The sequence below is a fragment of the Panthera onca genome, chromosome B3 (genome assembly GCF_046562875.1).
Source record: "Panthera onca isolate mPanOnc1 chromosome B3, mPanOnc1 haplotype 2, whole genome shotgun sequence".
Classification (NCBI taxonomy): domain Eukaryota; kingdom Metazoa; phylum Chordata; class Mammalia; order Carnivora; family Felidae; genus Panthera; species Panthera onca.
Window position 1 is genome coordinate 36,584,643 of NC_138344.1, and position 13,114 is coordinate 36,597,756.

The following is a 13,114-nucleotide window of genomic DNA, read 5'->3' on the forward strand; positions in this document are numbered from 1 at the left end:
TTCTGCGTCACGTCTCTGGCTTCTCTCCGGGACTTTTTAAAAGCCGATGTCAGTGCTGGTTAAGCACCTCTCTGGTTAAACTCTGGTGTCTGCATGAGACTAGCTTTGATGGCAGTGCCTGGCAAAGGCTGCCCAGGAAGCCAGGTTTAACTTTGACCTTTGGAATACGTCGCATGATGTTTTCCAGACTACTGCCTAATTGGGTTCATGTAGCCTGATATTAACTCCAGTTTATGCAAGCCAACCAAGGATCCACAGGCAGAAAATTGAGCTGGGGCTCCGGATGGTCATGGTCAGTGATGTTTTGTTCCTGGATTGCTGCCTGCTGCTGGTAGTTTTGAGTCTGGGGACTCCATAGTGAAGGTGGGTTTTGGAGCTGCACAGACCTCTGCGTTTGAATTCTTCTGGCCAAAAAGAGGTAGGGTAAGTTAACCTGTCCCTGTGATCTTGGGCAGGTAACCTAACCTCCTCTTTAAACCTTCATTTCCTCATCTTTGAAAGGGGACTAGTGAGCTGGTCTAATGAGTAAGTGACAAAACTGGCTTGTTCTGGCCGTCAGGTGCCCAATATGCAATAGTGTTGGTCTTGGAGAGATAATAGAGCACAACTCTGAGCTTCTCTGCAGTTCTGGACAACAACAACCACCACGACAACAATAATAATAGCGAGTGCTTACACAGCACCATGCTGTGCCTGGCACAATTCTAAGTGGATTATACAGATCAATTAATCTAGTCCCCACAGCAGCACTGTGAGGTGTAGGTACTGTTATTATCCTCATATTACACACAGGGAAATTGAGGCATAGAGAGCTTATCACAGCCAGTCTGCATACTCATCATCTTACTCTCTGTTCCATCTCCTGAAGCACCTTTTTATTTTTTTTTGATCAGACACTAAGGGGAGAGCTTTTTCTTCTCTGGCTTTAAAATAGTGCCACCTCATGAGAGATTGAGTTTCCTGTCATTTAAGGTATTGAAATGAACCCTGGACGGCCTCCTGCTTGAAGATACTGAGGTGGGTGGTCAGGACCGGGGGGCTCTGAATTGTCATTTTAAGGAGGGAAGCCATACACTTTCCGAGTTTGGTTTAGAACATCACATCTGTTGACGCTGAAATAAGTCTGTCCTTTTAGATGTTGGGGTACACATTTTAGTAATCAGAAGACTCTTAGGCAGTGGTTTGTATGGGATCCTGCATGGAATGCATTTTCTGGTTTTATTTGTCACCATCTGCATCCAAAAAACTGAAGAGAATTGGCATGTCCTCTTACCTAAGATGTGGTATACTAGTAACAATTCATGGATCATCTCACTGAACTCTCCTAACGACTAATTAAGGGTAGGCAAAGCTGTGTGACATCCTCCATGTTGTGAGGGTGGTCCCGGTATGCAACAGAGTTGGGTTCTCCTCCTACTGTAAAACCAGAGGCCTCTTTGGTTGGAAATTAGGGGCTTTGAGAGTTGTCTAGCCCATCACGTCCCAAACATGGCCCATCCATCATCAGAATCACCTAGGGAGCATGTAAAATGCAGATTCCTGGCACCCCTAGATGTTGGTTTAGCACAAGTGCTGTCAAATTCAGGGTCAGCTGCCTGTTTTGGTATCATGAGCTAAGAATAATCTGTACGTAGAAATACTGCAATCAATTTGATGATGTGGAACGCTTAACTTTGAATTCCAATTATGTGAAATGTTATCCCCCCCCCACCAAAAGAATTCCACTTGTCTCGTTAGACCATCATTACCCTGACCCCCGAGTTGTATTTATTACAGATCTTAAGTTTCATCAATAAAAGAATTGTGGAAATTTGTTTTCTGTCATTATAAAAGTGCCTGTGTTGTATTGTTAGTTTTGCCTCTAGGTAAAGTTTACTACTTGGCCCTTTACAGAGAAAGCTTGGTGATCCCTTTCTTAGTTGGGGGAAGAGAGGGCTGGGATCTGGATTTTTTTATTTTATTGTTTTTAATTCTTAAATTTTTTATTAAGCATGTGGCAGACCATTCATTTGGGTGGTGCTCTAGGAGTGCTTCCAAGTTCTTTTGTGTGTGCCCTTTATCTAGTTGATGCCTAGTGGAAATTGGCTTTGATCCAAGAACCTCCATCAGAAGAGAAATTGTCCTCATTACCAGTTCAGAATTGAGTGCCCCTTCTATCTAGAAGTTCTTCTGTGTAACCAACTAAAATTCTTCAGCTTGCATACTCCGTATTTCAAAAGGGTGTTGTGTATCTTGTAGTTCTGTGGTTACTCTTCAATTTCAAATGTCTTCTCGGAGCTTTGAGGCCTGCAGAAGGTGCAGCAGCTGTGTCCTCCATGGCTGACATCAGACCCTCAGAACACAGATCATTGAAAGCCACAGATAATCCTGAAATCTCTGGTCCTGCCCTGCTGCTCCCCTCCCCCATGCATGTTTCCTGGGGAACACACCCTCAACAAAGTGGCTTTGAGTTTCAGAGCCTTCTTCCTACCTCTAGCCACTTGTGCCCGAGCTAATGAGCAGAGGGAGCAGGAGTAAGACTGGCCAGGCTGAGGGGAGGAGGAGATAAATCCAAGGGGAGGAATCTCAGTCCCCACAACTTTGGCGTATGCTTTAAGGACAGCGGACTGCAGACCCAGGTCCCTGTCTTGGCCGCTTTTGCACCACCAGCCTTTCAAGGTGACTTACGCTAGACTTACACAATCCTTTTTATTTGTAATACAGGCACCTAACTGAGCTTTGGGGGCTGGCCATCCCAGAGCCTCCATCCGAATGAATGATCCCACGTTGAAATAAAAAACTCGGGGACTGTTAGTGACCCGTTATGGATATCGTATCGGCTACTCATCAGGCGACTCCTCCCCCCTGTGCCTGCCCCCTCTACCTTGGTGTCTCCGCCTGGGAGGGGAGCACAGAGCTTGTTGCTGAGTGGTGAGGAGCCCTGGTCACATGAGCTTGGTTGGCCCAGTTGTTTGGCCTGAGTTCTGAGACGAAAAGGAGGCTCATTACTCTGCTGTCCAGAGGCGGCCACTCCCTCACAGATGTGTACTGCCGTGTCTCCCCACCCCATTTTGACCTGCCCACCCGCTGCCCTAGCTAGTTGTCTCGGCTCCTGGGGAAGTGTGCTCCACCCATTCACCCATTCCGCATCACCACCGCTTTCCTCCCACGAATACAGAGAAAAAGGGACCCGACTTTGAATCTTAGAATCTTACGTTACATTGAAATACAATTGTACACATGATAAATACCCAACAGTGATGTTTTCATTAAAGAGATGGAGTTGGGCAGGGATGGAGAATTGCGAAGGCACCTGTTACTCAGAACTTGTCATTTAATAAAATTTGTTGAAACAAGATGAGCCAAGCACCCGTGGCCCTGGGCCACCTGCCCGGACGTGGAAACAGCCTCCTTCCATAGAACCAGTTGTCCTGATGATATTTGTTCATACAAAAACTGTAAACAAGATAAAATATCTTTGCCCTCCCACACTAGTCCCTGTCTTGTGCCCAGCGAGCCACACCCTGCAACCCCCATGTATCCACTCGCATTTATTTTGTTTTAGCCCCACGGCTGCCCTGGGACGCTCATCTATCTTCTCTACCAGAACTTGCCCTAGGCAGCAGATCTAAAAGATCAGCTTACTCCTCCACTATCACTTACCCTAATGTGGATTAAAGTCAAGGCTGTCTTTCCCAGAGATATTTGCGTTTGGAGATTCCGGTTTGGTGAGCAAATTAGCGGAGGGCTATTAAAGACTTGTGTGCTGTTCTCAGTTTTGCTATTATTAACTAACTTGGACAAGTTGCTGGGCTTCTTGGGGCCTCTCTGTCTCCTTCACTCTAAAATGGGAGTATTGAATTGGATTGGTGGCTTTCAAACTTCTTGATCCTAACAGTACAGATATGTTTTGCACCACTACCCGGTAGGTATATACGTGCATATGTTCTACCAACAAATGACAAGACGCTTCCTTACTACATGTAAAACATTTCTGTTCATTAAAAAAAGTGTGCTGGCTTTGACCCATTAATTGATCGCGTCAGTTGTTATTGTTTGAAAGACGTTAAAAGATGAGTATTGAGCTTCCTTCGCACTCAAATATTTGGTGGTTTGATTTGGGGGGATGAGGGAATGCCATGTGTAGCTTTGTGAACTCCCTCCGTTGAGGGTCAATAGTGATTTCTCCAGCTTTTAAGCCAGCTCGAGGGGCGCCTGGGTGGCCCAGTCCTTTAATGTCTGACTTCGGCTCAGGTCATGGTCTCAGTGAGTCCGAGCTCCGCGTCGGACTCTGCTGTCAGCACAGAGCCTGCTTCAGATCCTCCTCTTTACCCCCACCCCCTCCCCTGCTTGGACTCTCTCTCTCTCTCAAAATAAATAAAACTAAAAAAAAAAAACAAAAACAAAAACCGCTTGTCCCTGGGTCCCGTGTTCTCCAACTGCACACTCTCTCCTTAGTTCTAGCTCTTTCCCACCCCAAACCTTCTCATGGCATTAAGGAATCCTTATCCTAAATTCCTACCCCCAAGTGGATGCCTTCCAAGGTTCCTGGTTGTGCCAGTGGCCCTCAGCCAAGCCTGTTCCTCCACCCCCTTCTCTCCACGCTCACCACCCAGTGCCTTCCATCCTTCAGGTGCCACACACTGTGCAGGTTGCCTGGGGCCTGGTTTCCACGTTTTCCAGCGTGGAGGAGAGAGGGTGAGGAGGGTGCCTTTGGCTTCTGCTCCCACCCAGCCTGCCTGGGGGGGTGCATCCTGTCTCCCCTACTTCCAGCCATGGCACTTGGGCAAGCCCCTTCACCTCACAGCGCCTCCCTCCTTTTGTCTCTGTAACGTGACGATGTGATAGTATCTACCCCACGGTAAGCACTCAGGAAACCAGAACTGTCATTGGTATTATGCTCTGTCCCACTGGAACCGCATAGTTGGCATTCGCTTTAAAAAAAACCAAAAAACAAAACAAAAAAAGCCCATACATTAACAACACACATTATATAAAAAAGTAACGTTCGTTTCAGTGAGAAAAGAGGTTAGAAGCTAGAGATTCTTAACTTGGCAGAAGTCTTTTCCCCACGAGCAAGCAATTCAGTAGTAAACGCGTGGCTTCTGGATGTGAGTATAGCTGAACATCCAACCATCACGGAGCAGCTCCAGCCATGGGTCCCAGGTAGTCTGTGCAGAGGGTAAGGTCACCACTCTCTCTCTCCCCCGGACGGGGCGACGGCACTGTTCCTCACCGCCCTCCCAGCCTGCCCCCTTGCTGGCCACCCCCGCCTTCTTCATGGAAAAGTGACGCCTGGTTTCCTAAGAAATGCCTAGCCGGAATCTGTGCCCAGCTCAGGTGTCCTCGGTGTTTGGCCCTGGGCACCTAAGCCGCTCCTCTCCTTCGGACCTTTTCAAGCTTGTGGTGTTTCTCCCATCTTCCAGCCAGCAGAAAACCTCACTTGATTCTGTGTCACCGTGGCTGCTGCCTAGCTCTGTCTTCCCATTTACAGTCAGACTTCCTGAGTTGTCTAGAACCACCTTCTCCATTCCCTCACTTCTCTCACACCTCAACCCTCCTCCGTCTGCTTTGCTTCCTAAACAGCTCTAAAGAGACTTCACTGTCGTCTTCTACATCACTCCTCAGCAGCATTTGCACCCTTGACCTTCATGAAACGTGTTCCCTCCCGCGCTCCCTTTCTCCAATATGTCTCCTACCGCTCTGGTCACTCCTCGTTTCTAGTGTCCCTTGCCCTCCTCTCTGTGGCCACGAAGCATTTTGCCCGGTCGGGTCTTGGGCCCTCTCGGTCTGCATTCCCTCCACACCATGTGGTGTCCTCCCGCACCGACAGCTGAAAGGACCGTGCTCGCTCTGTGACTGATGTGTGCGTCCCCGCCCTGGACTCCTGGCTAAGCTCGGGACCCACCCGATGTCTCCACCTGAGTGTCCCCAAATCACCCCACAAGCAAATGCCCAAGAAAGAACCCATGACCTCTGTAACCTCCGTCCTCCCCTGGATGTGCCGCGACCTTCTATCCGTTACGAGTCCTGTCTATTCGCAATACCATCCTCTACTCCCTGCCAGCTGATGTCCCTGCATCAACAGCCCCCTCGAGCCACGCTTCAGACTTGAGCCAGCATGCTCTCGCCGAAACGCGGATGTAATTGTGTCGCCGCGCTTCAAATACGTGGTGTTCTTAGGAGAAGATTCTGCAGGGACTGGCCACTGGTTGCCCTCATCGTTTCCCTCACCGCCTTGCCACGGCGCTGGCCTCACTCACCGCCTTTATTCCTGCATATCTACTCCAGGCCATAACAGCCACCATCACCGACTTCGCATCTAATTGTCTCCACCAGCTCCCTCACCCTCCACCCTCCTCAGCCCTGGGTCTGGTTCTTTTGTTATGAAACTCTTACAGAAATTTCCTTCACAGTGCTTCAGTTGGTAATTATACATTCCCGAATGTGAGTGTTTTAATTAGCATCTCTGTCCCCCTGTGTAGCCGCATGATTTAAAGGCCCTGCTTTTGGTACACATCACTGTGTGCTCTCGGAGCGCAGCACCGCACTCGGCACATGGTGGGCATTCTAGAAATGAAGGTGAATGAAGAAACCAGGGTCCTTGCGTGTTCTTGTCATTTTCATCGCCTTCTGGAAAGCCAAGCACAAGCCCCTGAAACAAAGCATCAGAAACAATGTAGGGTTTTTTGCCCACCAACCCCCTCCCCTCCAGCTCTCCCCTGGGTGAGTGTGAGCTCTTCCTCTGAGTGGGTGATTCACACTTTCTTAGCGCCCTGTGCTTCTCCGATTTTTCCGGTTTTTACATCTGAACCTCAGCCCTAGTTTGTCTGCCTTTTAGTTTAGTGGATTATTCACACACAGCAAAGCAGAACACCAAAAAACTAATAAAACACAAAAGTATTTTTCAAGGTCCAAATAGTTCCTTCCTGCATGTCAGTGGATTGCGTTAGGAGACTACTGCTCTACTCTGTGGCTTATTTTATTTTTAATTTGGTCACGAAAGTTCATGCCATACAAGAAATGCCTGTACCTTACCAAGCACTCTTTCCTTACTCGGAACTTCCCAGCCCTGGTGTGTGATGGGTTAGGGGTGAAGAGCATTCTTTACCCTTCTTTGACAAACAGGGAAGGTGCAGGGTTCTGCCTGAGATCCCCAGCAGAGGAAGCATCCGTTGCTCTGTGTTAGTAGGTGCTGTCTGCTTAGGCCGTGTGCACAGACCCACCAGAGTCCTCTCAGGCCATCCCGTAGGGTCCGGCGAAGGCAACCCCCTGGGCTGTTCTGCAGATGTCTTGTGAGGCTCAGACATGTCTGAGGTGAGAGGATTCCATTAGCAGAGTGGGAGTGAGGAGGCTTTCCCCCCTAGTTGTCCTCCGGCTGGGAATAAGGAAAAGGCAGGGTTCTGCTGCGGGCTGGAAGAACAGGAATGGAGGGCCAGAGTGAAGTCTGGACGAGAAAGGCCTGTGGTGTCTCCGTGAGCAACATTGTGCTGGGACTCTGCCGTCAGAAGTGTCCAGAAGGGCCAGGTCACTGGATTCTGCTGCGTCCCTCAGAAGTCGGGGGTGGGGGGGTGGTGGTGAGAGAGGAAGAGAGAGAGAGTGTGCGTGTGTGTGCGCTTGTGTGTGCATGTGTGCGCGCGCGCGTAGGGGGCGGGTTGAAGCAAGAACCTGTAATAGTAAATTTAAAAGGATTACAGATTTCTTCAGGAGCATGCATCCCGTGGAGGCCCTCATCCCCCATTATGTAACCAACTTTTCTGTAGCTGCTGGCCTCCCCAGCAGGCCCAAATGGCGTGGCTGTGAAGGGAGGGTGAGGGGAGCCCACTTTCACTGACACGGCCTGTGTGCCCAGCATCCAGAATGATGCAGGGAGTTCTGTGAATGCCACGTAAGTATCTGGGTAGCAGCTTGAATTTAGTGAATGCAGTTCCTATGTTCTGGATTGGGGGAAGGGGGGCGGGGGAGGGGGGTGGTTCACGAGCTGGGTGGGGAGTGGGTTGCAGACCAGTGGAATTATGGTTTCTGTGGTGGGGTTGGGGAGATAGAGCACGGACAGGGGAAAGAATGCATGTGGCTAGAAAGGCAGATTTCAACCCCAGCTGTGTATCAGAACCACCAGGGGAGCATTTTAAGAAATTCCCAGGCTCTACCCAGCTACAGAATCAGTCTCCGAGGGTGGTGCCCAGTCAGTGTATTTTTAGACTGCTCTAAAGGGGGCTCTAAGGCACAGTTGGGAACCGCCACATTGAGGCAGGGTGCAGAACTCCACAGCAGGTAGGAGGAAGTAAAGTAAGTGGAGGTAGAAGACGAGGAAAATGGAGGAAGGAAAACAGGGAAGGGGAAAGAGGGGTCCAGAATCCCCCCCGCCGCCGGGGTGCCGGGCTCTGGTCCTTGGCCTGGCCCCCTCACGGGCCTACGTTCCGGCTCATCACACTCGCACGTGAACCTGGACCTCACGGGGCTGCTACTGGAGTGTCTGTCGAGTGAGGTTTCTTGAGCAAGACTGCACTTGGCCCTTCCTTGATCTCCAGGGGACCTTTATGTAAGGAGGACGGGACCCCAGGGCCAAGCAGTCGGGTGTCTCGGGCAGGGCCCGAGCCGCTGACTCCACTGTTAGAGCCCACCCAGCAGGTTTGAGCCTCAGCTACCTCGTCTGTAAAATGGTGACTGACAATAACGCCGGCTTGTTGTCAGGACCGAAAGAAATGTTTGTGCCGGGTGTGGGTCGCGGATAGCCCCTGAAGGCTAGTGGATTCTAACCAGCCCAGGCTTGAAGGAGTGTTTGAACCGGGTTGGGGAGGGGGCAGCCTGTCTGAAGAAGGCCCTTGCTCTGAGGTGTCTGAGCCTGTGTGTGGCCGGAGCAATTTTGGGGAGAGCTGCCTTTGCCTGTCCCAGAAGGAGGCCTCCCCTGGAGCTGCTCAAGCAGGCGGGAGGGGGCTGGAGGAGCCCCGGGCAAGAGACAGCCCGAATGCTTGCTTGCTTGCTTGCGAGCTGCAGACACCCCTGCCCCAGGGCCTCCCTCTCCCTGTGGAGTAGGGGTGACTGGGCTCTCTGCCTGGCTTCTCTTTTCTGGAGCACTTGCTCTGTCTGCAGGCCCTCCTGCCTCTCAACTCCCCTCCTGGCTGCAGGACCCCAGGTGTGCCTCAGTCAGGCCTTTTTCGTTCAGACAGCTCCCGATGGGCCTCCTCCAGGAAGTCTTCCTCTACTGACCCGGACGAAAGGGTGCGATTCATGTCCCTCCTCCCAGGTGATGTCAAGATGCAGAAGTCCCCAGGACTTCCAGCTGTGCTCTCCTCTGCGCTAATTTCCATGGCACCTCACGTCCACTGTGGCTCAGCTCTCTGTGGGGTCAGGTTCGTGTCTCTTTATTCCCCCTGCCTGAGGGTGGCGTTGAGGGTTTGCAGAGACCTGAGGGTTTGCAGAGACCGGGGCAGCTCCCCTGCAGCTGGGGGCCCCAGGAAGGCTCTGTGATGATGTCATGTGTCTCCAGCCTCCCGCCTAGCTGCCTGTGGGAAGGATCTGTCTGTTCTGGCACAGGGGCCTATTCCATATGGAGGGCCGGGAATTGGCCATCACAGTCACCCGGGGCGTTCCTGCCATTTCTGCCTGTCTCCTTTTCCCTACGGAGATTCGGGTGCACCCTGGGTGCAGCCTGGGAAGGGTGGGCAGGCATGCACTTTGGTACAGCTCCTCAGCTTTGTCTGGAAGGCTTGGAGAATCCTCTCTGCAGAGGTTGGCCTGCCGCCATGATGAGTGGCTGTGCTCCTAGCCCCCGTCTAGTTTGCGGCTCTGTTGCAGATGTGCCTGTGTAGAGCTGGTGTGTCTGTCCTTTTAGGTGTGCTCTGTGAGTCTCGGGAGGCTTCTCCCAGAGCAGGGCCCTCCCTCTAGGGCTGCTGTTCTGGGTGGAGGTGGAGGAGCTGCGGTCGTGGCAGCAGAAGTGGAATGCTCTCCTCTTAACAGTGAAGGAGTACGTGGTTCAGGGCAGGCATTTGGCCTCTGTAGGCACTTGGGAACCTTCCCTCAGTCCCAGCGGCCAGTGTGGTCACTGCCAGGAGTGGCCACAGGGGAGTGTCTAAAGTGGAAGTGCAAATGCATCTGTGAGTTTGACCAGGGGCCATAGACTCCAGCAAGGTCGGGATCCTGGTCTGCAAGGTGCCCACTGTACTGGCAAACCAGACTCGTCTCGGGCAGATGCTTCGTTAGTAGCCCTGGGAGGCTTATGACGGCCACAGATGTCTCTGGTGATAAACAGCACTTGGCCGGCTAGCGTCTGATGTTCACCAGAGTTATGAGGGTGATTTCTGCAGATAGCAAATACTGTGGAGGGGTCATTCAATGCATCAATTTCACATATTGATTGAATGACCACTGTGCACTGGGTAGGCATTCTGCATGATGCAGCAGTGAACTAGACAAACTTCTCATCTGCGCTGCCCGTGCGGTGCTCCCATTCCATTGAGGGAGGTGGTCGGTAAAGAGTCACGATGCCTGTGTGCTAAGCCCCGAGAAGACAGAGCTGTGCTAAAGGGGGTGTGTGATCCCGGAGGGCCTCTCTGATGAGGTGGCATTTGAGCAATCACTCGGTAACCTACACTGGACATCTGGCCCCCGTGAACCAGAACCTAAAGTATCTGATCTCAGAGTACCTACGAATCATCCTGCTGACGAGCAAGTCGAGGCCCAGCGAGGTTAAGGTGCAGATTCGTGAGGTGATAAGTAGGAAAGATGATGTGATAGAAGAGTGGGACAAAACATAAGTGGCCAGTACTCTGCTCACACCAGCGTTAGTCATTTCCCCAGGCCAGCTGACCCCCCCCCCCCACCCCGCCTTTTCATCCCAGAAGGTCTTATTATTTTCTTAAGGCTCCGGCTTTGAAAGATCTGTACTTGCAAATTTGCGTTTACTAACAATAGCAGATTTATTTTCTCATTTATGGCTGTGTGAGTCAGAGGGTGGGGGGCACAAAGTTTAAACACATCTTGTAACCGCTAGTGAGTCCTCTGGGCAAGGGCTGACCACCTGGTGTTGGTCTCTCCCTGCTTGCTTGCTTGCTTGCTTTCTTTCTTTCTTTCTTTCTTTCTCTCTTTCTCTTTCTCTCTTTCTTTTTTAACATTTATTCATTTTTGAGAGATACAGTGCGAGTGGGGGAGGAACAGAGAGAGAGGGAGACACAGAATCTGAAGCAGGCTCTGGGCTCTGAGCTGTCAGCATAGAGCCGGACATGGGGCTCGAACCCACAGACCGCGAGACCATGACCTGAGCCGAAGTTGAACGCTTAACCCACTGAGCCACCCTGGCACCTCTAAGTGGGATTTTTCGTGTTCTTTCTGAAATGGCAGGATTTCTTGGAAGGTCCCATTGCTACGTTTTGGATTCCATCTAGCCCTCCCACCCTGGTTTGAGGGGCCAGGTGCCTTTGGGTGGGCTAGGGAGACCCTGCCCTTACCTCTGACCCAAGATGGTGAGGCAGGACTCAGAGCCCCCCGCCCCCACTCCCCCCAGGCTTACTTTCAGGGAGAAACACACTGTAAAATCAGGTCAGAGAACCAGCCCTGACCCATGTCTTCTCCCAAGGACCAGGAAGAGCCTTAATTGGCTGATAGTTTTCATCTAGAAGAAGGTGTCCTGCGTGAATTTGAAAGGAGCTTTTGGTGAAGTAAGACTTCATTAATTAGCCTGTTTAGGGAAACGGCTTCCCAGTATTAGGGGGGCTGGATAAATTTGATGACCACTGTTCTGGTTTGGGCTTCTGAAAAGGAGGAGCTAGGTTTTCATCCTTTTACTAAATATTGAGAAAAATGTAGTATCTTTTTATGTGTTTTGTTTGCTTTTAACCGTTGAGTAGCTGTGTGCCAGATACCATATTTGTTCTTATTTAATCTGTATAAAAAAATGCTACAAGCTGAGTGGGATTATTCCCACTTTAACAGATGAGGGAGCTGAGGCTCAGAAAGCTAGTTTAGCAACTAGCTCAAGGTCACATCTTACTGAGGAGCTGTGCTTGGGTACAAAGCCAGGTCATTGACTTCAGAGCTGTGCACATAGCCTCAAATCTTAACTGTGATTTCCCCCATCTTCCCAGCCACTTTGAGGCTGCTGATAATATGAGAATGCTCTAGATTCCTGACTTTCATTTCTTTCTCTTTTCTATAAAATTTGCTGCATTTGTCTTCCCTAGGAGGATGGACATATGATGCCAACATATCTGGTTTAAAATATATATATTTTAGGGGCGCCTGGGTGGCTCAGTCGGTTAAGCGTCCGACTTTGGCTCAGGTCATGATCTCACGGTCCGTGAGTTCAAGCCCCGCGTCGGGCTCTGTGCTGACAGCTCAGAGCCTGGAGCCTGCTTTGGATTCTGTGTCTCCCTCTCTCTCTCTGACCCTGCCCCTTTCATGCTCTGTCTCTGTCTCAAAAAAAACATTAAAAAAAAAAAATTTTTTTTTTAAAATATATATTTTATTGTGATATGGAACACATCAAAGTGAATGAAGTAAATGTGAGGTTCAGTGATTTTTCTCCCATGGATTTTTTTTCAGTTTATTTATTTATTTTGAGAGAGAGAGAGAGAGCGTGCAGGCCAAGGGCAGAGAGAGAGGGAAAGAGAGAATATCCCAGGCAGGCTCCACAGAGCCGGACACAGGTCTCGAACTCACGAACTGTGAGATCACGACCTGATCCGAAGTCGGACACTTAACCAACTGAGCTGCCCAGGCACCCCTCCTTCGGATTTTTCCCCTTAAGTGATTTTTTTGCATCGTCTGGGAAATCCCAGCAAAATCCGCTTTCCACGTGCCTTCCTTTGCCTTTCTGTGCCAGTCTTGTTTGCACGTCTCCGTGTTTCTGACATTCTTCGACCACGAGGGCCTGGGCGCACAGATGAGAAGCCTACCTAGGGTGCCTCAGAGTACTAAAGAGGGTCTGAGAAGTGGGGGAAGACCAAATTCTTTTCCGGTAAAAGTAGGCTAAGACAATTAGGGGCTTAGGTGCTGCCTCAAAAACCGCACAGCAGCGTATTCTGACCTCGAGTAAGGAGAGAGCGTAGGAGGTTGTGGAACGGGCCTGGCGGTGTGTTTTCCCTGGAACCCCTTGCAGCCTGGCCATCGGCAGGACCCCTTCTGGGAAAGGAGTCAG

General features: G+C 50.6%; 1 protein-coding gene across 3 annotated transcripts in view; it reads left to right on the forward strand.

The window, feature by feature from the left end:
* The window catches only part of ANP32A (acidic nuclear phosphoprotein 32 family member A), a 40,182-nt gene that overhangs the window by 3,718 nt on the left and 23,350 nt on the right, over positions 1-13,114 (forward strand). The window lies entirely within an intron of this gene.